We start from the raw sequence: 26,551 nt of genomic DNA, 5'->3' as shown, positions 1-26,551 counted from the left end.
CAAAAGATGAGTTCAAATTGCACATTACACACAAGTTTTTAATTGCATTTTCAGTACACTCCCAACATTTTTACACAGATCTGGGAGTCTTCATGTGTGCACACAGCCATAGATACTCACAAACTATTTGTAAAAGCTTAGAAGCCTCAACAGACCTTTTTTTTTCCATTCTGCGTTGTCAACTGAAATAGTGCAGGTGCTTTGCTCTTTTGTAGTTGTGCAGTAGTAAATAACAAACCTGGCTTCTGCTCTTTAACACTTAATTATGCACTGATTTTAACACTCAGCACAGTTTTTTTTTTTTTTTTTTCCCCTCTTTTTCTTTGGTTTCTATCAAACACCAAACCGTTTAAAAAACAGGAATCTAATTGGAGCAGAGTGTTGAGTTTATGGGTATAACAAGAGGTGATTTCTAAACGCTAAGTAACAGAAATGCATCAGTAGGGCTTAGTTTTGAATAGCATGGAAAGGTTTAAATTCACAATAGAATAAGTAGCATTCATTTGTGTAGTTTGCTCTGAGAACTAAAGAACTAATGCTCACTTAGATGCAGATAGTTTAATGCTAACCTAAAAACTGAGTACATGCAGAGGATGTTGCTAGAATTTGCATTCCTGTCATTCTTTGTTCACGTTCAAAATTATTAATCATGATCACATACTTTACTTTTCTGCAGGAGATGTGCTTCATTCCATGCATGAGTGGGCAGTAGTGACTCCTAATTTCTTTCAAGCTGTGTTCCTGGATAGTTACATTCCTTCTGTAACGACATGGCCAGAAAAATAAATGAAAATCAAACATAATAATTGCAAATGGAATAAACCACTAATATTTCATGTTATAATTATTCAAAATCAGGGTGCTTTATATTAAAGCAATTTAATGTCAGTGGGATGTAGATCTTTTGACAAAGTTTGGCATTTCTGGTGGAGACATGAGATACAGACATTATTGGTGACTCTCCAAGGTATCAATCTAGTGGACACTTAGCCCTGCCCAGCTGTATGGATTTTGGTGCTGCTCATATTTGGAGTTAAAGCATATCAGTGATGTATATGGTGTGCACATTTACACTTGCTCCAGTGTATTGCTCCTAAATTGACTACCGTGTCCAAATAAATACTAAAAATAAAATACATACCAAATAAATACTAATAATACTAAATTTTAAGGTTTTGGCCATAAGCAGGTGACTCTTAGAAAGGCTTCTGGCCTTCATCACCACATCCTGCATTCTGATTAAAGCATGTTTGCTTTCTTGGATGGGGCCTATTTTCACCGTAGGTGAATTTGCTTGGCACAAAGAAAAAAAAGAAACTCATCTGGTTAGTCCTAACCGTCATACATGATTTTTGTTTGTTTTAAACTTAAAGCTTCATCTTTACTGCTGTACTTAACTTTATCCACTGAGTCTTTTAAAATTGAATTTAAACATTAGAGTGAAATAGTCTTTGGTAACAAGCTGTTTACAAATGGTCTTTTTGTAGAAGTACATACTACAGCATTATATATCTCAAATTGATGCATCTGTTTATCCATATAACAACAGATGTCAGTAAAGCACAGTTAGGATGAGAAACGTTGCTTCTACAAACATCCTTTCAGCTTCAGGTTATTTATTCTGTGCTGCAGAATTGACAAAATCAAGTGGGAGGATAAAGCATTCATCTTTTAGGGTTACATTGAAATGAAATGGAACTTTCATTATAAGAAGTCATATTTTATCCGTTCCACGTTGTAAGGGATACAAACTGTAACTATAGCTTGAGCTATTTTTCCTTCTGTTCCACAGGTTACAGACTAATTAAGAATACTGCTGTTGTGCTGTGTGCTACTGAGAACATGTAAATTCCAGGGTTTTTTTTTTTCCTATACAGTTTAGAACTGTTCCAGAGGTTTCAAATATATACAGGTATTCCAGGAAACTCATGGGAAGCATTCTTGAGAAAGCTAGTGCCTCTTTAGATTCTACTTTGTCACTTCTCTTGGATGCTAAGTAGGAGTAAGGCTCCATCAAGACAAGCACGGTATTAGAAAAAAGTACAATCCAAAACTGAATAGAGATGAGTTTTTAACTCACACTAACTATAGCTTTTGTTTCAGTAATTATGTGATCTTAGGCTCTTTTGGAAGGACGGATGAGATGTGGACGTAGTGTGTGACAGCAGTATAGGGGAGCTGAGGGGAAGCAATGTGGAGGATAACTAAGTTTGCTCTAATCACACTATTGTGCCTCCAATCCCCAACACCCCCAATCAAAAAAAAAAGCAAGTTTGCAAGTCTGCACATACTCACTGTGGAAGCTTGATGTGTGGGGCCTTCAGATGGGGCTGGAGAAGGTGGCAGAAATTCCCTCACCAAAAGTGTCGGTGGGAGTCAAAGTACAGCTCCAATGCAGGTGACGCTACTGAAATTACGAGGCAAAAGCACCAGACGTTGGTGTTAGTGCTTGTAATGTGAATGCTAGGGCTCCACCACGTGGTTAAAGCTGTGCTCTGTGCACAGGCTGGGCTCTCAGCCCTGGGCTGCAGCAACCAGATCATTAGAGGAAATTTGGCAGTGAACTTGGTTAGCTTCATTCGATGCTCCATGATAGCTGCACAATTACAGTGCCATTTTCTTCACTTCTGCTGCTTCGCAGGTTTTTGAATACAAGCACGTAGTGACTGGAAAAACACTACTTTGAATGCAGCAGTTGATAAGGAAAACAAATACGTATTTCTTAAAATATAAAAATCATGAAGTGTTTACTGCTAAAGTAGTGGCAGCACAAACAGCTTTGCTGTACTTAGGTATGATATCATCAGCATGGTGACTTCAGCGCAAGGATGTATGCCATAGCAGATTCACACAAAGCTGAGAAGATACCAAATCAGTAGAGGCTGTGCCAGGAGTATAATTTATCAGGCATGCAGTACATCGAGCTTCTCTGCCCACGTGTGCCAGGAATACGTACTGTGTAACGTCAGGGAAGCCTGGCAGATCTCACTCCTTGAAAAGACAATGCAACTTAGGTGAGACCGTTTTTAGAAGCTGATAGAAATAACCATTAACTGTAGAGCTGTGAAGCACAACGCTGCTGGGTTGGACTCTGCATGAATGTCACACGACACCTTCAGGAGACAGTTTGGACTACAATTTTTGATTCTTTTAATTCTATACCTTTCTATTATTAAACAGAATAGTAAAAAAGACAGTAAGTACCTACCAGAGTAATGTACCATGAATAAAACTGCTTTTCTCCTGTAGCTAAAAGGCAGGATATGTGATGATCTTTCATAAGGTGTATTTGGTGCAGAATGAGGTTTTCCTAGTGCCCTGTGTGCACTTCACTATCGATCTCAAGCCAGACTGTTGCATATAACCACAAGATAACAATTGGATGTCATTCAAAATATTTTTTCAAGGACGTTTTTGACCTTAAGTAATAGGTAGCCCTTCCAGACCTAATGATGAAAGGATTTTGTTTCTGGAAGCTAAAAGCAGACAAATGCTTCAGGAACTGCAATACCTAACAGGAAAGTCTCATGGCAGCAGTAGAAAATAGTTCAGAATTTCCTATAACAGAACTTAATTGAGAAGTCCTACTGTCAATAGCAATAATGATAAAAAAAGCTGTTTAGGCTTTTAGTTAACTCCATCTATGGGTGGTGAAATGCTATAGATTATAATCTGTACAGTAATTTTAGTATCCTCCTGGGTTCATTTTAAAAAAGGAAACTGACAAGTATCCTACAAATTCTATATGCTTTATATTCTTTAAATACCTTTTTTTGTACGGTAACACCTGTCTAGTTTCTTCAAAGCGTTTAAAACATTTTCAGCACTCAGAGAAGCAGCAGCTTCATCTTCAAGATCCACCTGAATTGAAATGTCTTGGACATCATGGGTTCACTAAATGACAGATTGAAAACAGCAAATCAGCACTCTCTGTAGCAAGGCTGACTGGGCAGAGGTCTCAGCAGTACCTCTTCTGTGTAGAAATGGGCTCCTTACACAAATTCTGCTCAGCTGGGGAAGGTTTGCCTGTAGGAATAAGAAACTGTGAAAGGATTGTCAGCATCCTTACCAAATATTTGCTTGACAGGAGGATGTCTAACCAAGCTAATTCAAAGGATGTGATACGTGCCTGTGCTCCACTGTCATTTGCCTTTGTCACAGTGCTACTGTTTTAATTTATTTTTGTTTTGGACATTAGGACCAACTGCTTGTGTCCATCTGCGCGTGCTAAAGCATACGTTGTGATTTGTAAGTGGTTACAAGCAAGACTTTAAGTGTGATTCACCAAAATTTGTCATCAGTATTTGTACAAAGCATTCTGGAGTAAAGCTCTGAGGGGGCTGGAAAGTACTTTTATTTTTTCTCTGCTTAAGGAATAACGTCATCCCTTTGTATATTAATGGATTGGATCACGCGTTGTGTTTTTTGGCAAGGACATTAACATGCATTAGGAGTTCTTGTTCTATCAAGGCTTTGTTTGATGACTGGTCTGAAAACCTCAGCTCAGAATTGGGATGAAGTATGAGTACGACGTGTATTTAATGTTTGAAAATCTGTGCATTTCAGTAAACACTTTCAGCTATCTTAGAAGTTACGTTGATAAAATGATCAGTTTTCCTCTTCAGCTCTGTTCTCAAGATGTCCTTGCTAAGAAGGGGACTGTAAGTCACATCAGTCTGGCAAGTATTTTGATTTCAATATTGTAAGACTTTTTAGCTTGAGGTCACGTTGAGCTCTGGTAATGTAGAAATTGGCTTTAAAGCTCTATCAGGACAGTCAGAAGAGCCCAATTGTTTCTGATTTAAAGGCAATGTATATTTTAAATGGCCTTTTGGTAAGGCAGTTTAACAATTAATGTCATGTTATAAGGCCTTAATAAGTTTATTAAAAATATTTTAAAAATCGTGATTAAGTAGAATAAAAACAGTGATTTCTTAAGAATTATAAATATTGGAGTCTTAGACTCCAGCTGCATGGTTATGGTCCTAGATTTTATTACTTAAACTACTGAAGAAATGTAGATCTGCATATGATGTTTCTCATAGACATTTTCTTATATTTCAGATGAGAGATTACATCTGTGGAACGCTAATAGTATTTTTTCTGTAACAGACAAGTTTAATGACTACAGTTGCTATAACTGCTGCAGCTTGCTAGCTGTTTAGTTAAGTACATTAAGACCCAAACAGTTGGTAAACTTTTGAAATGAAGGAATCTTGCCTTTACAGCAACATTATTGCATGACTGGAGAGAGGGGATTTTTTTTTTCCTCCCCCATGACCAATATTGTACACTGTAAATATTTACAGTTCACTTAAGTTGTCTTTATTAAAGCACCATTCTTTGGACATCACCTCTGAAGATGCCTGCACTGTGGGATGAGGTAGTAGGTTGTATAGTTTTAGGGTCATACCCACAACTGGGAGATAACTATACAATCTACTGTCTTTCCTAAAGCAGCAGAAAATCAACAATGGAGACTGTTCCGTTTTAAGCTCAGTGTCAGATTCTACCAAAGTTCTGCACTTGGAGTGTTTATTATAGGAGACAAATATTTCTGCAACATCTACAGGTAATTACTTCTGGATTTTTCTGATTCTCTACATTAATTTATCTTCTCTAAGGATAAAATGTAAGAACAGATTGATTCCTTTTAGGTGGGGTAATCAAATACAAATGGTTGATGTTCTAATAAGTTGTGTTAACATTGCTAACTGAAGCATCAAATATTAATACTCTGGAATGAAACTGTGGTTAGCTACTTCAGCAAAGAGCTTAAGTACATGCTTCTCTATCAGAGTGAGGTAGTAGATTGTATAGTTGTAGGGTAGTTATTTTACCCTGTTCAGGAGATAACTATACAATCTATTGCCTTCCCTGAGGAGTAAAACAAACTGCGGTCCTTTGCTGTCGTTCATTTCTACACTGACTAAAAGTAGATTTGTCAGATAAGTTTAGGGTTGTAAAGAATCAAATTAATCCCATAAATTCTGTCACTACTTAACAGTTTGAGTGGTGTGAACCCCAAATGGTATTTGACTAATATGACTTTTCTTCCAAGGTGAGTGGCACAGCACTGTCTGGACATCAATGCATCTCTTAGTAGATATAGAACTGAATACACCAGAGACTGGAAATCATTCTAAAACAATTTGGTTTTGAATCTAAAAGTAGTCTTGGCTCAAACTCATACATTGTGACATAAACTGTTTTAATTTCTGTAATACGTTAACATTCTGTGACTGTTTAGTAGAAGCTGGAAAATTTACAGTTATACTTCATTAATACATCTGCTTATTTTTCTCTAGCTTTTCTAGCAAGTGAGATTTAAACAATGTAATACAAAGATTAAAGTGTTGAATGGCCAAAATTCACAGAATGGCCAGAGTTGGAAAGGATCTCAAGGATCATGAATCTCCAACCCCCCTGCCACGTGCAGGGCCACCAACCTCCACATTTAATACCAGACCAGGCTGCCCAGGGCCCCATCCAACCTGGCCTTGAACACCTGCAGGGATGGGGCATCCACAGCCTCTCTGGGCAGCCTGGATTCATCCCTTCAGCTGTTTAGGAGAATGTAAAGCTATGAAATTTGAGTGCCCAAAATCCAAAATTGTAGCTTCTGTCTGAAGAGGTTACTGTTTTTATAAGAAGGCATTCAGAGATTGTATTCTTTTTCCCCCATAAGCCTTAGGTGTACCCCATCTAGCTGCTTCTGCCTTAGAGTGACCAGCTAATATCTTCCTATAACAAGGAAGGGAAAAAAAATCCAAACATGAAAACACTTTTTGGGACTGAAAGTTTAGCATAGTAAGAGTGAAAATGGAGCCATTAATGAGTATTTAAGCCAGGAGCGTTACTGGTTAACCATTTACTAAACAGTGCTAACTGTAAACTTGTAGTACATGCCCTGGCCTAAAAATGCAGAAGACCAAAAGCAGCTGGTAAGCTAAGCTGACTTCATAGATCAGCTGCTAAGCAAGAAGAACTGCAAAAAGGAAGCATTGGGCTCCTAGGAAGAGGTAGTAGGTTGCATAGTTCTAGGGCAGGGATTTTGCTCACAAGGAGGTAACTATACAACCTGCTGCCTTTCTTAGGGCTTTTTTATAACACCAGGACCATTTTGGCTCCATCCTAACCTCTGCAGCTTTGGTATGTGAAGAGAAATGAAGCTGTTTCTAAGCATATTGAGGTTTAATGAAACTGGTGTCTCAGCCAATTTGGTACAGACTTGAGCAAAGTACTATTAACTGGAATTCAGTATTGTGAGGTGCTGCATTTCAAGGCACACGTGTCATTTTGTTGACATTAATGTTGTGATAACTTACAAAGAAAATACTGAAAACAAATTCCAAATCCCCTACAATTAGGATGGAGGTGTCACATACTCCTTAACATTCAGTTAAGTACTAATGCTACGTGCTTGCAAACAGGCAGCTATAACACACCTTCCTTTGGCTTTGTGAGGTTTCCAAAGATCAACTTACAAGTCACCTGAAAGCTGGTAGGCTCCTGCAAGCAGGAATAGGCTCTCCCAATAAATCATGCTGTGTTGTGGAATATTTGCAGTCCTACAGGAGCGTCTTCAAAGTGAATGACTGCATATCTGCTATGGAGTTGTACGTTGAGAAGTAGATGATAATTTTTTCATGTAATTACAGTGCAGTACCACCGTTGTTCTGGTAGGACTTGCTCCAGATGTGCTCTGCTGTGGGATACAGAGACCCTCAACTGCTGATCATCTCGTAAGATTAATGGCTTATGCTTTCAGCAGACAGTTCTTAAGGTTCTGGCAAGACAGAATCCTAGATATTATAAAAATATTTAGTATGCTAATAGAAATTGTCTATTCATTGAAGTGTACACATTTGATTTACTCAATAAAGGGAGTTTATGGAACTCTTATGGTGAATTGACTTTACTTTCTACATAATAAGGAAGAGAATTTTACTGAAAAACACTGCTCATACTATGGAAGTAAAACGAAGACCACATTAAAAAAGGTTTTAACAGGAATTAGTGTTAACTAAAAAAATTCCAGTGTAAATTGTGATTTTTGATGAGACTTCACTGACAAGAAAGGAGATGAATGTACAATATTACTGTTGAATGTGTAGGATTCTGCTTACTCCAGAGCTGTTATCTGAGCATAAGTTTTAACTGTTGCTCATGAATGTAAACTTTTGAGAAGGTGAGCTCTTCTCTTGACTGCACCTTAATTTTTGCATACAGTTGGTAAGGCATCTTCAGGTACTATTCAGATACCCTGAAGTTTCATTTTTTGCAGTTTAAAATGCCTTGAAAGCTTCAGCATACTGAACACTAATCTGTGTATAACGTGCATGCTTATGAAAGACTTAATAATCAGATCAGTGCTAGCAACTACAACGCTCCATGCTATGTTATTAAAGCCTGTGTTAGGGAAGAACTATAACTAGATGAAAAACAGCAGCTGCATAAGCCTGTTAATATTCAGTTTGGTGTAATATGCAAGTTTTAGGCTTAATATGTAGATATCTATCCTGCTAATGCAACACTTCATATTACTACCATCAGTGCTGCTGGCTCTTTTAACTTTGGAAGACAAAAAAGTACATGTAGCTTTTAATTTGTTTGACTGAAGTTGTATACATCTCAACATTGAAAAAAGGCACTGATCAGAAAACATTAAGTCCCTCTTGATGGACTCTCAAGTGCTATTTAGGTAAAAGTACCTGAACTTTGGGATTAATATCTCCATATACTTTCAAAGTATTGTAAGCAGAGCCATGTCGTATACGGTCCCTCTTATACAACAACATAAGCAGCCTTAAGAAAAGCAGTTAATGCTCAGTTCATTATTTTTAAATAGTTAATTAGTTCTTTATTTAAGGATACTAATCCCAGCCCCTCATCTTTCCAGTAGTGACTATCTCACTCATGGCAGGTGCAGGCATTTCCTTCCTTGTAACTGGAAGCAGCTTGATAAAGTGACAAGGCTCAAACCAGTAAAGAATTATGCTGTGGTTCAGCTCTCATATAACAGTCAGATTATTTCTTTCTTTGATGACCTGCAGGTTCCACTCTGTGAATGGTATCTACTTAACAGAGTACACGATTTGTTTGCCTTTTTCTACTTGTATATGCAGTGAGGGGTCCAAGGATGAGGTGGTAGTGCAGAAAGAAGCCTTCCACTCGAGAAACAGTAGCTAAAGAATGCATAGCAAACAGTGCAGAAAAGTTTGCAGTAACAGTAGAGACATGTTTACCACCCATACTGAAGTAGTTTTGTCACGGTGGTCTTGGAAGCATTCCAGTAGAGCTCTGAAAATAGAATATAGCTTCTATGCTGTTCCACATCCCAGGAGAATTATTTGTGTTCCCTGCCTTTCCATGCAGGAAGGTGTGCTTGAACATCTTCCTGGTAAAATGAAACCTAACACCTGCTGAGATTTTTCTATACCAGAAAACATTAGCAGCAAACACTTTCATTTCCGAGGAGACTTTGAGCACTTAGTGCCGTGTTCACAACCTATGAACTTAATGCATTAAGAATTACCTTTGCTATGCTGCCTTACGGATCTAGGATTGCGGCAGGCACCATATTAAAATAGTGTTGCCACAAGAATTACTGTGAGATTTCTGCATAGCTTTGAGATAACAAAGCTCCTAAGGAACATATTCCACCACACATTAGTCTTACCATAGACTAAAAGGTGTTCTCTGCTAGAGTTTGTCTGGTTGGCAAAGTCTGCATTCTTATTCTTAACCATTAGTTTTCCTTCGTGCTTCTTTATGCTTGCAGAGGGAACAAATGCAAGGAAAAACCTCTTGCTGTTAAACACATACAGAGAGATGTTGCAACATGCACTTAGAACTTCCATATTATTTAGATTTAGATTTTTGGACTGCTCGATCCAGTACAGTGGCCTTTTGCATCACCAAAATGTAGCCCTTGCTGACTTTGGGCAAGCATCAGGCCTGGCTCACTAACAGGTACACATAGGCAGTTCATCATCTCTTGAATTTACAAGCAGTCTGTGTAAAATATCTGATATGTGTAAGGAAAAAAAAAAAAAAAGATGCCTGAAATGCACTGATTGGAACAGACAAGCGTGTCAAGTTCAGCTGAATATTAGTGGGTTCAGCTGAAACTCCCAAACCACGTCACTCAGCTCCAGAAGCATCGGTGCCAGGTGTAGCTTTCAGACCTCTGCTAAGCTTTAAGGGCCCCAGCAGATGATACAGCTGGATTCAATCAAAAAAAAGCAGATTTCATCTAACAAGCCTTTGTGTATTTTATGAAATCATTCTGTGAAGACAAGTTGTGACAGGAACTACTGGAAGCATCAGATGGCAGTGCATGTTTTGTTGCAATTCAAGAAATAAGATTTGTCTTATTGCATGTACAATGTTACTGGAATTTTGTTTTTGACTATTAAACCCACGACAGCAAAGAGTTTGTAAAACACTACTGTTTTGAAGATTGCTGAAATACAGAGTTGTCGCAAGTCATAGTGCTTCTAAGGACTGCATTTTGGGAAACTGAAATGGTCCCATCTGATATAGGAGAATTTAAATGAAAAAAAAAAAAAAAAACATATATAAAAAAATATATAAATGTTTCAATGCCAGAAATATGTGGCATATATGTATATGTATGTATACTGCGTCTGGCATTTTCACTATAAGTGAAAATGCACTGATTATTTAAACCATAAAACCAGAGCAGAGAGAAGGATCAAAACTGCAATTCCAAATCCCAGTTCTACCAAGGGAATTCACATTGCCTTACACCTAACACTGTAACACAACTGAAAGCACAGTAATGGCACCATAGTAGCAAAGTCCTAAGTTGCAGTAACTTGAGGATATGCCCAAAGGTGGCAGCTATAGACACAGAAACAAAGAAAAAATGTGCTTACCCACAGAAGACCTGAGGTAGACAGGGGCCTCCAGCAAGGTACCCTTGCCTCCACTGCCAACCCTTAAATGAGGTCTGGGAGAGGTGGATCCTGGCTCCACCCCTTCCTGTCACTCAGGTGCATTGCTCTGCATTGCATTGCATACACCTGAGCTTCCCTGGGTTGGCCCTGCCTTCCCACCGGCTGCTTAATCACTGGTTCAGGCTGTGACAGCATTTCTGCTACACTTACCTTTTTGCATTGCCTTAAGAACTTATTACTCCCTTCAGTACAGTACCTTTGGAGATCTATCTGTCATCAGTAGGTGCATTGATTCCAGCATCCTGAAATGCTGCCACACATGAAGCCTGATGCACAACTGGAACCTTCTGTGGCTCCTCCTGCAGAGCTGCCTAAAATGAAGAAGGGCGAGTGCAGAGAAGAGGAGGGATGAAGAAGAAAGAGCCATAGTATGAGGTTCCCAACAAAAAGAAGTTTGTACAATGTCAAATAGTACTTTTTTCGATTGACTTCTCATTTAAGCTATGATCGATGCTGTTAAGACCTGGTCCATAAAACTACAGTGTATCTTATGCTAAAATAAGTAAAGTAAGTACAAAGACTTTCCCTGATACATTACTTTTTTCTTTTTCTTTTTTTTTTAATAAGAAGGATGTGAAGCTGTTTTTAGGGGTTGATGTAATGCCCTCCTGATTATTACTTCATCAGCTGGCGTATGCTGCCTAAATTGCCGTATAATTTATGCAGCAGTGAAACAGGTGATGCATAGCTGCTGAAACCAGTGCACAGAAAGATTCCACAGGACAGTTTTTCCTCAGTTCTTCATGTTTTGAACAAATGCACTATCCCTCCATTTTCCATTGCTGAGTCAAAAGCAGCTACTCTGGAGAGTGTAGGAGAGCCCGCAGTTAACGCTACCACTGCAGAGCAAACAAAGTCACCATGTCTGAGTAGTCTCTTTCTGTTGCGGTGGTGGTGGCAGTGATCAGAACAGTATTTCTGCTGTTCATACCTTCTCCACATCAGCACTTACGGTGCAGGAACACTGGAGATGCCGTTCTGATACGACAGTTTTGCACCAATTGATGTATTCTACTGCTGACGCTTTTAATAAGTGAAATAGGAAGATCAAGCTTTATCAGAGCAATGGGAAAGCAAAACAAAATGCTAAGGTAATTAAAACAGTTGAAGCACTAGACATGAGAATAAGTAATGAAAAAATAAATACGGTGTGAAATAACTAGAGTAGATGAGTATCTGAAGAGTGCAAAAGCAAGGAACACGTTAACAGCATAGTAAGGATGCCATTAAAAAAGTTTCATCTAAACTTTGGCTACAGAAGTTTCAGCACTGAAGTGTGAAAAGCTCTGTGCTTTGCATGAATGAACTGCCAGCAACAAGCTTTGGAAAGCTGTCCTTTGGCAGGAGCAGACATTTGATTCCTGATTCAGCTCAAGTCCACAGAAGTCCTTCATATAATCTGTGAGCAGGATTTCACATTGAGCACGAGTACATTTGTACAAGTTATTGAAATACAGTACACAGCTAACTCATTATTGTGTAAATCAGCATGGATAATGATGAAGTAAGAGATGATTAATAAGCATTAGCACATTTTTTTTAATGTTACTCACAGCTAGGAAAAGCTTGTTTACTGAGTGAGTAGTCAAGCTGCAGGAAAGCAGCTATGTGGGAAACACGGTGAGCTTCTGTTCTGCATTGTAACTCCTGCTGGACTTCTGTCCCCACCGGATTACTGTGACTCAGCGCACTCCAGTGTGTTTCAGAAATCCTAAAACACAACCAAGAAATTCCTTGCAAAGATTACCTTGTTAAAATGAAAATATCCGTTGTATCGCCTGCCCTTCAGGTCTCAGGCACTGACTGCAGGTTGTTGTATTGCAGGTCAGAGCAACACAGGAGTTTTCCAGTCAACTCTTAACATACAGAAAGCAAAATTGCTTCATCAAACTTCCCTCACTGCCTCTTCTTTGGGTTTTGCAGCAGCACTATGGTCCCATGAAATCCAGAGTCCATTTCTGGATCTACAAAAAGCACAATTATACATAAAGTTTTCTACCTTTCTCTCCCAATTTGTTTCACTGCTGACTCACAGAAGGACATCCCAGGCGTTTTAAGACTGCATTTGTAGCAACTATGACAGTAGTCAAATCTAAGCTGCTCTTGAGTAGTATGTTGTAGTTGCAGGGTGCCTAGTCTAAATGCCAGCATTCAGGAAGTAGTTTCCAAAAGAAAAAATAAAAAAGTCTGAAGTGCGGATCAGCAAATTTGATACTGAACAGTTTCCCTCATGGACACCAATATCGGATCGATCATTGTGTAGTCCCTCCACAATCCAAGGTTCATTCCGTCAAATTCAGCAACAGAAAATAATCAAAAGCCACTCTTAGGTTCGGTGCATGTTCTTTGATGGATAACTGCTAGACCTCTCATTTGCAGAGAGCCTTCAGTAGAAGACAAATGCGAATTGCCACAAAAACTGCCACATCTCTTCCCTCCCTTTTTTCTTTATTTTCATGCTTCAAGAAGCAATAAAATATTCGTAGATCCTCGATGCCTTTTTTTTTTTCCTGCAGTAAACAGAGCCCTAAAAAATGCAATTAGCAACTCAAGTATCTTAAGTTTTCTGCATAGGAACGAAGTTTTCATTAGAAAATTAGGAAGACATTAACAGAACCCTGGCTGACTGGTACCTTTGAATACTACCATCCCCCTATCCATACCATCTGTGTTGCAAGCAGAGTTCACAATGTCTGAATTGGGAAGAGTTCAGTGTGTGAAATATGGAGGCTAGCTTTCAGCAGGTAAATCACATCAGATGTTTACAAAGTGGAGTAGGAACAAGAGGGCATAAATACGGTGGGGTGGATTTTGGCCTGAAGTTCACATTTTTCTTTTCCTTCAAAAATGAAATTTATGTATTTTCTCACCTCTCACGCTTTCCAGGCTATAACTTGCCATCAGTACAAGCAACAGACATCAGCTTTCCAGCACCAAACACATTATCTGTCAGGCAGATAAGCCATGACAAATGTTTCTCCTATTGTAAAACGGAAGTTAAAAAGTAAAACATCACAAAACAGAACTGAAAATTTGATTCTCCACAAGCTCAGAGGTGTTTAAAGATGTGGAGCACAATATGCCTGAGCCCTTTAGATGCCACATTATTAAGCGATATTAAATGTCTACGTGTATAATAGTTTCCCTCTTACGGTATTGCATTAAGGATGATTAGCTATTCAGACTTTGCTGTAGGTTCAAGAAACACATCTGCAACATTCATCATAGGTAATATGATAGGTAATCATAAGTTCGTGATCATGGAATATGGGACAAATACTAAAAATAATGCCATTTCTCCACCTCCGTGGCTGACCCGATGAGATATGCTCATGAGATAAGGCTTTGCGTCATCATCGTTTATGTAAATTTTGTTCTATGGCTGGTAAGGGAGTGATACAGTTTGCTGTTTCACAAAGTTATCCAAGCATAGTTCCATTTTTAGCTCTCTAAGAACATGGCACACAAATGGCATTTTCCAGAGGTGATTTGTTTAATTTCCATGTTTCTGCTTACAGTCAGAGTTTTAAAAAGAACAGTATGGATTTGCAATCTAAATTCCTGTAACAGTTGCACACAAAATCTTTCAGCGTTGCGTTTCATACCCAACCTAAAACGTACCTGTAGCTTCTGTTAACATTAGACTTTATTAGCTTGGTCAAAGATCAGTCCATTCCAACCAAGCATTTTGAAAACTGCTACCATGAGACAAGTAACCAAGCGAAACGCTATTGTCTCTGCTGTCATATGACTCATTGGCATATGGGTGCAGTCCGCTGGTGGCTGTCCTGATGCCATTTGATATTTCAGTTGAGGACAGTGGAGGTGATTCTTCTTATGTTTGTGTTCCTGAAATCAAGTCTGTGGTACCACAGACGTTCAGTGATGTGCCCATCCCTGGAGGTGCCCAAGGCCAGCCTGGGTGTAGCCTGAGCCGGTGCAGGGCAGGGCTCATGGCAGGGGTTGGGGCTGGGTGGGATTTGAGGTCCCCTCCAACCTTAGTCATCCTATCAGCCTACCTAGGCACTCCAGTGCGAAATGAAGATGACTATTGTCATGCATGCAAGAGTTCATTAAAAACAGGAATAATATTATAAAATATTGATATTGAAAATCACTAGCTGGATATATAGGTTGCACATTTAAGCCAAATCTATTTGGTTGAAACCACAGACAAAAGCAGAAATTGAAGCTGATCGACATAAGATGTACCTGTACCGGGTGAATAGTTTCATTTCAATACTGCACAACCAACTTTGATGCTTTGGGCACTGAAATAAGCGTTGCTTCCTCCAGGAACTGCTCTCTGAGGTGTTGCTCCAGAACTGCTGTGCCAAAAAAAAGAATTTTCAATACACTGAATCTGGTTCAAAGTATTCAACAGCTTCTGCTGTCAAGTCAGTAGTACCAGATTGAGTCCCAGTTCTGCCAGGAAAGCCTCAGTTCTTTGAGCCATTACTCTTAAACATTCTGAGCAACTGAAATGCAAATGTAAGCATAGGCTTGTGGAGGAATTTTCAAAACAAATCATATTGGCTACATTTACATTAACTTTTTTTTTTTTTAAATAAGGAAATGTGAGAATAAAAAAATTACTCTTATATTTCACTTAAAAAAAAAAAAAAAAGACTAGTAAGTTACACCATTCATAACTCTATACCATAAAATGAAGGGTAGGAAGTTCATACATCCCATCTGCTGGATGGCACCTGCTGGAGGGCAGTGGTTGGGTGCACCTGGGAGCACCTTACCAAGACGTTCAGGCTGCTACGTGCACAGGTTTTCACTATATGGGTGTCACTGGGTGTGCTGTTTGTTATTTCTTGATACCAGAGGCTGTACACCCGTGTTTGGAAACTGCTATTGTGCTCCACCTGCATTGAAAAGGTACAGGAAAAGCATTCTACTGCTTGACTGTGTTGATACAGTGAGGTTAAAATACACTGCCTATTAAAAAAAGGAAAGAAAAAAATGTTTCAACATAGGAGAAAAAAGAAAAAGCGGATTTCATGCCCCAGTTTCTCAGTGTATCAGTAGATACCTTGCTGCACAATGAACAGCTTCCACAACTAGCTTACACTCCGTGGAAGGACTGCAGGACCAACTGCGGCTGTTGCCACCTTTCACACTGTATGCAAGACTCTTGAAGCTGCTATTTTTCTTCCTCCTTTTCTCTGTCCCCAGAGGGGCCTTACTAAAGACTTAATTTCCTTAATTATACCCCAAAGCAGAAGTAAAATCAAGTGAGCTTGGCGGTAGCAGCTTGCCACCAAAACACCATCGGGTTGTGCTGGAAGCAGCTCAGACAGAGCAAAACTGCATGAAGTGTGCGAGCTGATTCCCACCCCACCTGCAGGGCGAGGGCCTAAGATCTCAGGGACTGGGTGCCACCTGGCCTTGGTGCACCCCACGAGAACACGGGACACACAAGCAGCTCGCTGAGCCAGGCAGGAGCAGCCAAGCCCAGGTCTCGTGTGCAGTAATCCTGTCCGCCGGGCATATTCCCTTCCTCGCAGCCTCTGGGCCACGCACAGCTCGTGTCAAAGCCTGCACAGGTTGTGTTTTTCATGTTCAGTAAGAATTGACTCAATTTGTGCCAAGACTTTCAGGATTCTCCCTCCCCTGTCCCCCCATGAGTTATGTTTCCTTGAAAAACCACAACCCTCTTTAAGTACCTTAGAAATGCACCATAAGCATTAAGCCAATGCTAGACAATAATAAATGAGTAAATTACATGCCAGGATGTGCCGGTGATAATGTTTTCCACTGAAGATGGGAGCAGTGACATTTTCCAGCACGGCAGCAGCCCCGTGCCCCTGCAGCCCTGGTTGTCACCATGCCTGGTGGCACCCATTGGGCACACGTGGAGCTGCACACTGGGGGCAGCCGGCCTGTCCTTGCTGACTCCCAAATCCATCTTCTCTTGTCTGCCTGCCTAAGAGGAAGTCACGTGTGTGGCACGAGCCTGACCCAGAAATATCGCAGGGAGCAGGATATTTTGTGCGAATAAGGAAGGGCAGGGTCTGCAAGATGAATCACTGAAACAATAATTATCCTGAGGAAAAGCCTTGGAGGGTGGATTACCAGTGATAACTGCCCCTTCCAAGGTAACAACAATGTGAGCCGTCAGCTCTTCTCAGCCGCGAGGAACGCTGAATGCTTGAGCACAGACCATAAAAATAAGAATTATGGAAGCTCGTAAAGAAGAGGTTGGCCAAGAGGCATCCTCCACTGCCCGGCTGCTCTGATTGTGGCCCGCCATTGTTAGAGTCTGCGACAATAATTGCTCCGAAAATTATTTTTAGCGTGCCTATAGCTTTCCATGAAATAAATACAGGGACAGACCGTCACTATAAAGACAGGAAATAAACTTTAGAGAGTACTTAGCTTCTGGTGGAGCAGGGCAACCAGACTGCATAGTTCCTGAGCATGCATGGCAACCTCAGATAAGAGGAATCTGAAACGGTCCTTTCTTTCCTTGCCTCCCTCAGCCCAGTTGCAGGGTAACAGCCTGGAATGCTCTGCCATCACCCACACCTGGAGCATCGAGGCTGGCAGAGGTATGAGCCCAGCCCTGATGCAAGGGGAGCAGCGTACAGGTCTCACTCCGTCTCCATTCCAAAGCAGCAGCAGAGTTGCTCGCAGCCCAGCTGCAGGCTTGCTCTGCTTTGATACACCTTTGCTGAATGCTGCTGGCTGCCCCAGTCTCAATCAGAGCCTGTGGGGACACAGCTTGCTGCCATTCAGTTCCCTTCCAGCCACCTCTATGTCCAAGCACCAGGAACTGCCTCAGTCTTGCCTCAGCTGCACTTCTGCTCCTCTCCTGGGCAGCCTGGTAAATAAAACTGAATTTAGAAGGGCAAAAGGCAGAGAGCTGCAGAGGCAAAGGGCTCTGTGCTCAGAGTCTGTCTGTGCTCACTCCTCACCTGGCTCAGGAGGAACTCTGCCTCCTCACCTGTGCTGGGTAAGGAGCTGAATGCCTGCCAGCAGCACAGCCTTGAAAGTGAAAGCACCTGGTGAGAGGCAGAGCCCAAGAGCTGCCCAGGCACTGCTCTCATTCTCTCAGATGCTGAAGACTCAAGCCTGCAGTTACCATGAAATTCTTGTGCCCTTCACAACAGAAAGCCAATCTGCGGAGTAATTGTAATAATGCTAAAATAAATAAAAGTGTTTCCTTGTCCTAGCTGTGTGTGGATGCCTTTCCATCTCACTGCTCCTGGATTATGAGAAAGAGCAAACACAACGCTTGCAATTCACCATTACTAAGATTGTTAACAGCTTTCCATACGTGGCCACAGCTTCCGTCTCAGCTGGGCAGTCAGCGCCCTGCCATTCCCCCCACATGCCTTCCCCAAAGCCCTGGATGTCTGCTGTTGGCCATGGGTCCGTCAGCACTCAAAGGGTGGTCTGGGGGAAGGCGAGGTCAAATTACTTAAACATCCTTGAGCGGCTTTATTTGCTTGTTTAGCTGCAGTGGGAGTTCCCTCCTGGCCACAGTAACATCCCTCGCCTCTGTTTTTAATTTAAGGTTTAACAGAAAGGTTGTCATATTTTGATGTCTGCAAAGCCAAAAAAAAGCTGCCCAGCCTCAGCCCTTCAGCTTTTGGGCTCGGTCGTGCTGCTCAGTGACAGAACCGGTGTAAAACACGTTATCAATGTGACCAGATCAGTTTCCTCTATGGTGGAGTTGTTTTCAGCACACTGTGATGTGTATTACAGAAACCAAAGATATAAATGATCAACTGGAAGCTTGATTTTTTCCTCGTGTCTAAATTAGGAGAGTGAGTAATTGCTGCAGCAATCACAAGCAGAGCCTGTTTATCAATGCCGGTGAATAATTGGCTATTAAACAATAGTGTACTTTGCCTTTGAAAATTCACAACACTCCAACAGGAAGCATGCTGCCAGCGTTATATGAGCCTGATGATGGATGAGAGGAGTGGCAGGATTACAAATGCAGTTTGGGGACAAGCACTCTGACATGTCTCCCCAAAATCATCCCTGTGCTCAACTCGTTATCCACTCCGCAAGGATAAGCACACAGTGGGCTTAGATTACAGCATCTGAAGTCACAGGGCCAAAATAGAACAAGTCTGACTGTGATCAATCACTCCCGATTGCAGGCAGCCAAGCACTGTACCTAGAAACTACAGGCAGGAGCTGCCTCTTGTTTTCTGTTTTTGTACATGTGTCTGTCTGCCACTCGGCCACTGCTCTGACCTCACCCTTTGTTCACAGCAGCATCTGGCCCTGTTATCTTCTTACGCTCTCCCATTTTCCGTGCCAAGCCTATCCTCTTCCCACCATGCCCTTCGTCCCTTCCTTTGACAGCTCTGGATCGAGTCCCTGTCCTAGCATACTGTCCTCTCCACCCAGCTATACCCACCCCTCACCTTCACCTGCTTTTCAATGCCACTACCCAGTTTCTTCCCCCCTCCTGGCCGTCCCTGGGCTCACCCAGCCATCTGCAACTCTCAGGACCTTCCTGTGTCCCCTTCCTCTACTGCGCATCTTCATTATTCTGAGTTCCCTGGATCAGCAGCAAATGGTCGTGGGTTCCCTCCTCTCCCCACAGCTTCCAAGCCCTTTCTCTCTTGTTTGTGCTTCTACTGTTTGCCCAGCCTCTTTTCATCCTCTATGCTAAGGCCTTTTCCTCCTCCCAGATTTCCTCTTCCACTCCTGGTGGTGTCAGATTCTGACTTGACAGCTCAGTTTCCGACAACGGTATGTCTATTTCCTTGTGCCTTCAGTTGACCTGTAACCCTTGTTTGACTCTTTCGGTGACTCTGGAACTGTTAATTTATGTTTTTCATCTACAGCCTCTCTTTGTCACCTCTCCACTATGCAAATTCTCCCTCTGGTCACTGCTCATTCAGACAACACAATCAGTTTTTCTTTCCTCCTCTTTGTGGGCCTCTCCTCCCTGTCCTTTTCTCCATTTGAAAACTCCTGATTTTATTTCAAGCTTAATTTCAGTCTGGTCTAGACTACCTACCCACAGCCTGGCCAACTGAATGCTATGCTCACTTTTTTTCCACTCTAATGGCATTAACATAGCTACAAACTCATTCTCCCTACCTCTCCAAACTGTCACCTTCCCAACTAATTAGCTATAAGATCCAGCTGAATCTGAAGAAGTGTATCTACAGCTCCCACTGATTCAGCTCCAGCCTTTTCAAACACTTTCTCCTCCTGGCTCCCCTGTTCCCTCAAGAAATACAAGCTGGCTGGTTTCTTTGTCTTTGTGCTAGAGCTCTGGTGAGTTCTCCCTTCCCAAAGGACCATCTCAGCTTTCTTCACACTTTTTATTTTAATTATCCTTAACCATTTCCAACCTCCAATCTTTCTCCTAATGCCCAGTTTATTATTCCTCTTCTACAAATGAGATTTAATTCTTTTGATGATTTTCTGCATTGAATCCTAAGAAATTACAGCCTTTCCCAATTATGCACTTAGAATCGCAGAACCATAGAGGCTGGAAAAGTCCTCTGAGGTCATCTGATCCAACCAACCACCTACCACCAATACTGCCCACTAAACCACATCCCTCAGTGCCACATCTACACGTTTCCTGAGCACCTCCAGGCATGGTGACTCCACCACCTCCCTGGGCAGCCCATTCCAGTGCCTGACCATTCTTTGGAGAAGTTGTTTTTCCTAATACCCAATCTGAAGCTCCCCTGGAACAACTTGAGGCCATTCTCTCTTGGACAAGCTCTCACCATGTGACACCTTGGTTAGACTGCCAGCCTTACTCTTGGTTTCCTTTTTACCCCTCATCCTCTACTTGACAACATAAATTTACAATGCAGCATTGGTTTCCTGATGCCAAGTCTGTTCATCTGGCTTAGGCCAGTGAGCTCAGCTGAAACCAGTGAAGGCAGAATCACAAAAGTCCCAAGTCTTGTGGCATGCTACTCATTTGCCTCCACCTTACATCTTCACAACTGTACAAAGTATGTTAGGACCCAGTTGTCTTCTCTATCATTACATCCTCAACAATTTACAATATATATTTGATACCTTTAATTTACTTACCCCATCATACTGTTTGGAAATACATAACTAGAAGATCAAGTGGATGTGCACTAGCAGGCCTGTGGTAGACAGATGTGCTTCAGGTGTCCTTACAAGTGACATTTCCAGAAGTGCAAATTAGCCTATTCAGGTGTCTTCCATGACCATGCTTTTTGACAGATTAGTTAATATTACTTGCATAATTTAAAGTAAATATCAACTGAAAACCTATTTTGCCTTGCAACTGTGCACAGGTAGATGAGATGGAGTTCCTGAGGAAGTCCCCTGCAGGAAATAGGAAATATTAGTAAGAGCCCTGACCTCTGCAGTTCAACTCCCTCTCTTAAGGGCCACAGAATTCCCCCCAAGTTTTCCTATTAACAAAGGCCGTTTGAACAAATTTGGCTGAAAAACAAAATCCAGTTCAGTACTTTTCCTTTTTTCACTCGCAGTGCTATTTTAAGAACAGTTTTATGGTTACAGTTTAGGCAATGCCTAAAACGGAAGGGGAAAAAGTTACAGTATGTTTCATTAGGTTTATGTGCCTTGCCCATAACTCTCTTTGACACCATGAAATCACCATGCTCTCATGCATTTCTAGTGACACCTTGATATCAGCCGTGTAAAACTGCATCTCAAACATTTGAACAGGGAAAAAAAAAAAAAGAAGGAGGGGAACTTCATTTTGAAAGACTATTATTTTAATTATAGCTATAATTTTAGTGATATTAATCTCATCCACTAGTGAGTCTCAACAGTTCTTCTGTTAGATCTATGAATGCATCCAAGGTCAACCTTCATCAGAACAGAAAGTAGACCTGTGTCTTTCTGCGCCCTCCTCCCCACCATTCCACTTTCTCCACCCTCTCTCCTTCCTGCCATGAACATGAGTTTGCTTCCCCTGATCTCCACATGATTTCCTCATGCTATTTGTTACCCCTTCCCATATACAATTTTTGTGACCTCGCCCTGTGCACATTCGGGGAATGGACAACACCCTTGTTGTCCACGCTGCTGCTCCCCACCCAACCACACGTGCCATCTGCTCTGCGCATCACTGTGCACGCAGGCCACTTGTCCAACAAAATGCTGTGATCCTTTCCACAGAACCATCTAGCCCAAATCTGCCTCATCTGACTCCTGAACGCAGTGCCCCAGCACTGCAAACAGTTGTCAGTCCAGCAGACTGCGTGGCAAATCCCTGGCATCTGGCAGGTTGTCACCTTACCACGCATCAGCAGGACTCCCACATTCAACACTGGTTGGCCACAAGTAACCGAACACCTGTTTGACAGCTGCTTTTACAACAGAGCTCTCTTCCATCCAGGCATGCTATTGCTATTCCTCCTCTGTGCAGACTTGGTATTTCCAGAGCTGTCAAATTCTCCCCTTTAACAGCATGTGTAGATCTCTGGCCCTGGCTGCCTGGAAGACTGTGTCATACTGTCTGGACCAGATCCATGGTGTTTAAGACCTTTCTTTGGCAACGGTCAATCTGCTTTGACAGTTCATCGTTTCACCTCTGTGTCCAGTAATAAATGTGTAAAGGAAATGTCACTAAAGGAAGTAGTATTTGTCTAAGTGCAGACTGTGACAACTGGGGAATATCAGCTTCTACATATAGTGTATGCCCAGTACGTTCATGTGTGACTCATTATGAGGTGGAATCAGGAAAGTCTCCTAAAGAAACCATGCAGAAAAGAAAAGAAATAGTAACAAAAAACTGAAGTGAGTAGCATTCCTCTAAACAAACAGCCATGTTTTTACCTGTAGGGAACAAGAGATTAAAAGAGAAGAAATGAGCCGCTATAGAACTGGAGGCCTCCATGCCATATTTCAATATGCACGTGGTGATGCTTCACACTGGGATTCCCATACTTTGCTCAGAACAACTGACAAAAAGAGGTCTGCTTCTCCAACCCTGCTACTGCTGTGAAGGATCGCTGTCTGAGACGGCAGCTCACTTCCTGTGCATTAATCATTAGCTCCATCTCTGGTATGTGCAGCCATGCACATACCAAGGGTCCAAACTCCAAGCACTCAAGATGGTTCAGAGGGAGGAACAATCCGTAACCATAGGCAGCCTGAGGACCGACTGCATTTTGGAATGCAACCCCCGTATGAGAGCGAACACACATGTGGAAAGACACGGGAGACCTCTCAGAGTAACTGCGAGCTGCCCAATCCTCCAGAGAGTGCAGAAAAATCCGTTCAAGTCAACTTCAAAACAGCAGGTATACAACCTGTGCGTTCTGACGGCGGTTCTTTAACACCTAAAAGGTTGAAGACTGTATCTTCTCCTGGGGACACGTCCTTAACTCTGGGACCCAAAACCTAAAGACGACTTCCTCCCCAAAGCAGAGCTGGTGACAATCGGCCATTCAAGTTGGGCAGTTTCAGCAAGCTCTTCCTTCAGCTTTCACGTATCTGTACTTAGATTCAAGAGTCTGAGCAAACCCACCCTCAGAGAAGGCCTGGCCTGAGGAGCTCCAGAAACCAGCAGACACACCAGAAGCTACAGCAGAGGGGCATCTGCTGAGATACTTGTGCACGGATACAACCATGTCTGCCCTGCATGGCCCCTCATGGCACCAACTCTCATGCCCAGCAGCAGGCTGCCAAGTGCTTGCCTTGCAGCCCCCAAATGCACCTGGCAGCTGACAATTTGCTGTGACTGCCAGTGATATACTGTGGGAGCGGGCAAGGAAGAGCCCAGGAAATTAACTGGCTTTGGGAATGTTATTTATTTATAACTTTTTTTTTTAAATACCCTTTTAGGAGTTAGGAGGTTCTTAATACAGCGAGTGTTGGTATATTAAGCTCACGTTTCTGCTACAGAAAGGATTCTCTGGTCTAACTTTTACAGGAGATGTTTTGACAACAAAACTGTGCAGCTATGATTAGCCTGATAAAAGGGAGCCAGAGCTGGAGTATTGATGGTATGTGCATCCAGGATCTAGTTACAAAATGGGCTTTTAACCACATTCTCCCTTGTGAATTCGTGTTATCAGAGGCCATCTTAAAGAGAAAAAAAAAAAAGACGACCTTTCTTTTTTTTGTTTTACGTGGGTATGTTTCTTGCATTTCTTTATGTTTATGAAAAATGAGACATTAATAACCTTGACCAGAACCACACAGTGAGCAGACAGCATTGTGCAAACTTCATCCCGAGCTCTGCGCACCTCCATCAGTGCTGAGAGCGGCAGCCAGTCTGCCTGATGGGGGACCTGGGCCTGGTGCTACCCCTGTGAGCAGTCCACAAGTCCAGCAGTGTATTGAGACCTGAGGATTTTTAAAGCTTTTTGTTTTTTTTCATAATCTAATTTATTTTGAGAATATATTCTCAGAGCTGATTAGCTAGCATACTAAATCATTGCAATGCCTAACCCCAAAAAGCAACCCTGACAAACAATTAACAATAGAAGCACCATTGTGACAACAAGTGATGGATGGCTCCAGGGTGTAGCTTGGGCCTGGGCTTTGTTCAGAAGAAAGTTGCTGCTACTAAATAAAGAAATGGGTAGTAAAAGGTGAGAGTGAACAGATCCTATCTGGAATAAAACTATTCGCTCTCCTTCAGCGTATGTTTCCTCATAGCAGCGAGCATCCCAGCAGAGGCCCCAGAGCCCACGGCAGGCTAAGAGCCAGGAGCTGCCATGCACCAGCCCTGCTCCTGCACAACAGGGGCACAATGCTCTTCCACTGTAGACAAACAGAGGTTCTGCTTGTTGCAGGCTGGACGGCGAGGTGGGCCGCTGCTGTAAGCCCTGCCTGCATTCAGGACACAGCCATCACAGCTGTCCCATGCCTGCCCCAGAGGCTGCTGCACAGGGAAGGATCTCACCTTCCTTTCTGCTTGTTCCCTTGCAGAGTCTGATGATGCCAGCAAAAGCACTTCATGGATGTGCAAAAACTCTTGAGTGTTGAGAAAATGGAGTTCTTTCAGGTGCTGGATTATTAAAAAGAGAGTGCCTGGCAGTGTAAGAAAGTTCCTTTCTAAATCTCTACAACAGCATTACACGGCCATGTTGCATTGGCTGAAAGAAAGAAAGGAAACCCTCTGATTTCTGCCTATTATCAGTGTACCAAATGACAAAACCTGGGACACCATCTCAGCTAAGCAGAACTGCTGATAACTGCAAGACAAATTGCTGATAACTGAAAGACACAAACTGGCTCTGGCTGTACAGGACAGACATACATCCCTGGCACAGTGCTTTTGGGTCACAGCTGAGGGCCACATTTCACCTGCAGACATCTTCACATACATCAGGATTGCTGGATTTCTTTTTACCCCTGATGGTTTCAAGTATGTTTTTATTTCCAAAGACTACATCCTGATTCCTTCTCTTCTGACATTTCTAAGCATCGTTCCAAGAGTTGTCTTAACTTATCCATAACTTGTTGCTATGCTGTTAATAGACTTATCCATTATAACATCTCAAACTGGTTTTATGATGAAGAGATTATAAATCAAGAGATATAAGGAAGCAGTACGAAAAAGACAGGTGCATGCATACACACGGTAACTAAGTAAAGATGAGTTACCATGGAGCACTGGAAAGACCACATGGATGGAAGGTCTATGAACATCTTCAATGGCGATTAAAACGTTTTAGAAACGTTGCCAAACAAGACAAACTGCCCTTCTGTAATCTGCCCAGGAATGTTATTTTACGTGCAGTGCGCATGTGTGGCACACACACTCACTTATATCTGGGTCACAATTTTTTAGCAACAGAGTAAGAAAAAGATATTGATCAGCCCAGTAACTGGTTTATCTTTAATTTCTGAGGAGGCTCTGCCACTTTCTGCTCTCACAGAAACTTAAGACAACAGTTTGCTTAGCCCTGACCTACCCCATGCCCTGTGCTGTGCTAACCAGCCACCCTGCTGGTGCTGGGTCAGACAAAACAACTCTAGCACCGGGAGTAAAGAAAGGGCAGAAATGGAGCCTACAGAGCAGCATTTGGTGTGCCAGACCACCACAGCATGGAACGGGATGAAATTCAGAGGCAAAGTGAAAATGACCTCCCTGTTCTTTTTGTGATCAGAGGCTAACCTGCGGAGGAGATTCTCTGGAGATTTTTTCAAGATGAGACTCTTGAGACTGTTTGTACCCGTTTCTGCTCAAGGACTATTGAATCAATGTGACCAGTTGGACTAAAAGCAGCGAGCCCCTCTCCTCCTCCCCTGTGCTACTGATAGACTGATAGCTCTTCAGCAGCAGCTCTACGGCTCACAGGATGTCCTTTGCTTTGCACTGCGCTAACACTGAGGAGCCCAAGCAGCGGATCAGGACGGCACTGAACCAAGCAAAAAATAAAGACGCAGAAAACATCTGCTTTATGCGCAAGGGTGACATGCGTGGAGCACACAGATACTCCTTTACAGAAATGGAAGCGTGTTACACGGCTGCTCCGCGACTCCCCGCCTCGCCCTACGTGCTGGCCGTGTGCCCGCCAGAGCCGGGCGAACACCTCGGCACGTGCTCGCTGCAGGAGCGCTGTGTGTACAGCACACCGCCGCTCGGTCAATCTCCGGCTGTT

General features: G+C 42.2%; 1 long non-coding RNA gene across 3 annotated transcripts; it reads right to left on the bottom strand.

The window, feature by feature from the left end:
• Positions 1-17: 17 nt before the first annotated feature.
• LOC116217164 (uncharacterized) lies at positions 18-19,409 on the bottom strand. Of its 3 annotated transcripts, none has more exons than XR_014886350.1 (3): positions 12,733-19,378; positions 2,292-11,296; positions 18-760 (listed from the first exon to the last, which is right to left on the bottom strand). It is a non-coding gene; the product is annotated as an uncharacterized LOC116217164 (long non-coding RNA). The 3 variants fall into 3 exon arrangements; XR_014886349.1 differs by having other exon boundaries at positions 2,296-11,296; XR_014886348.1 differs by having other exon boundaries at positions 18-11,296; positions 12,733-19,409.
• Between the last annotated feature and the right edge of the window lie 7,142 nt (positions 19,410-26,551).

This window comes from Meleagris gallopavo, chromosome 14, assembly GCF_905368555.1.
Source record: "Meleagris gallopavo chromosome 14, MGAL_WU_HG_1.1, whole genome shotgun sequence".
NCBI classification, from domain to species: domain Eukaryota; kingdom Metazoa; phylum Chordata; class Aves; order Galliformes; family Phasianidae; genus Meleagris; species Meleagris gallopavo.
Note: the sequence above shows the minus strand (reverse complement) of the source record. Positions and strands in the feature narration are given on the sequence as shown.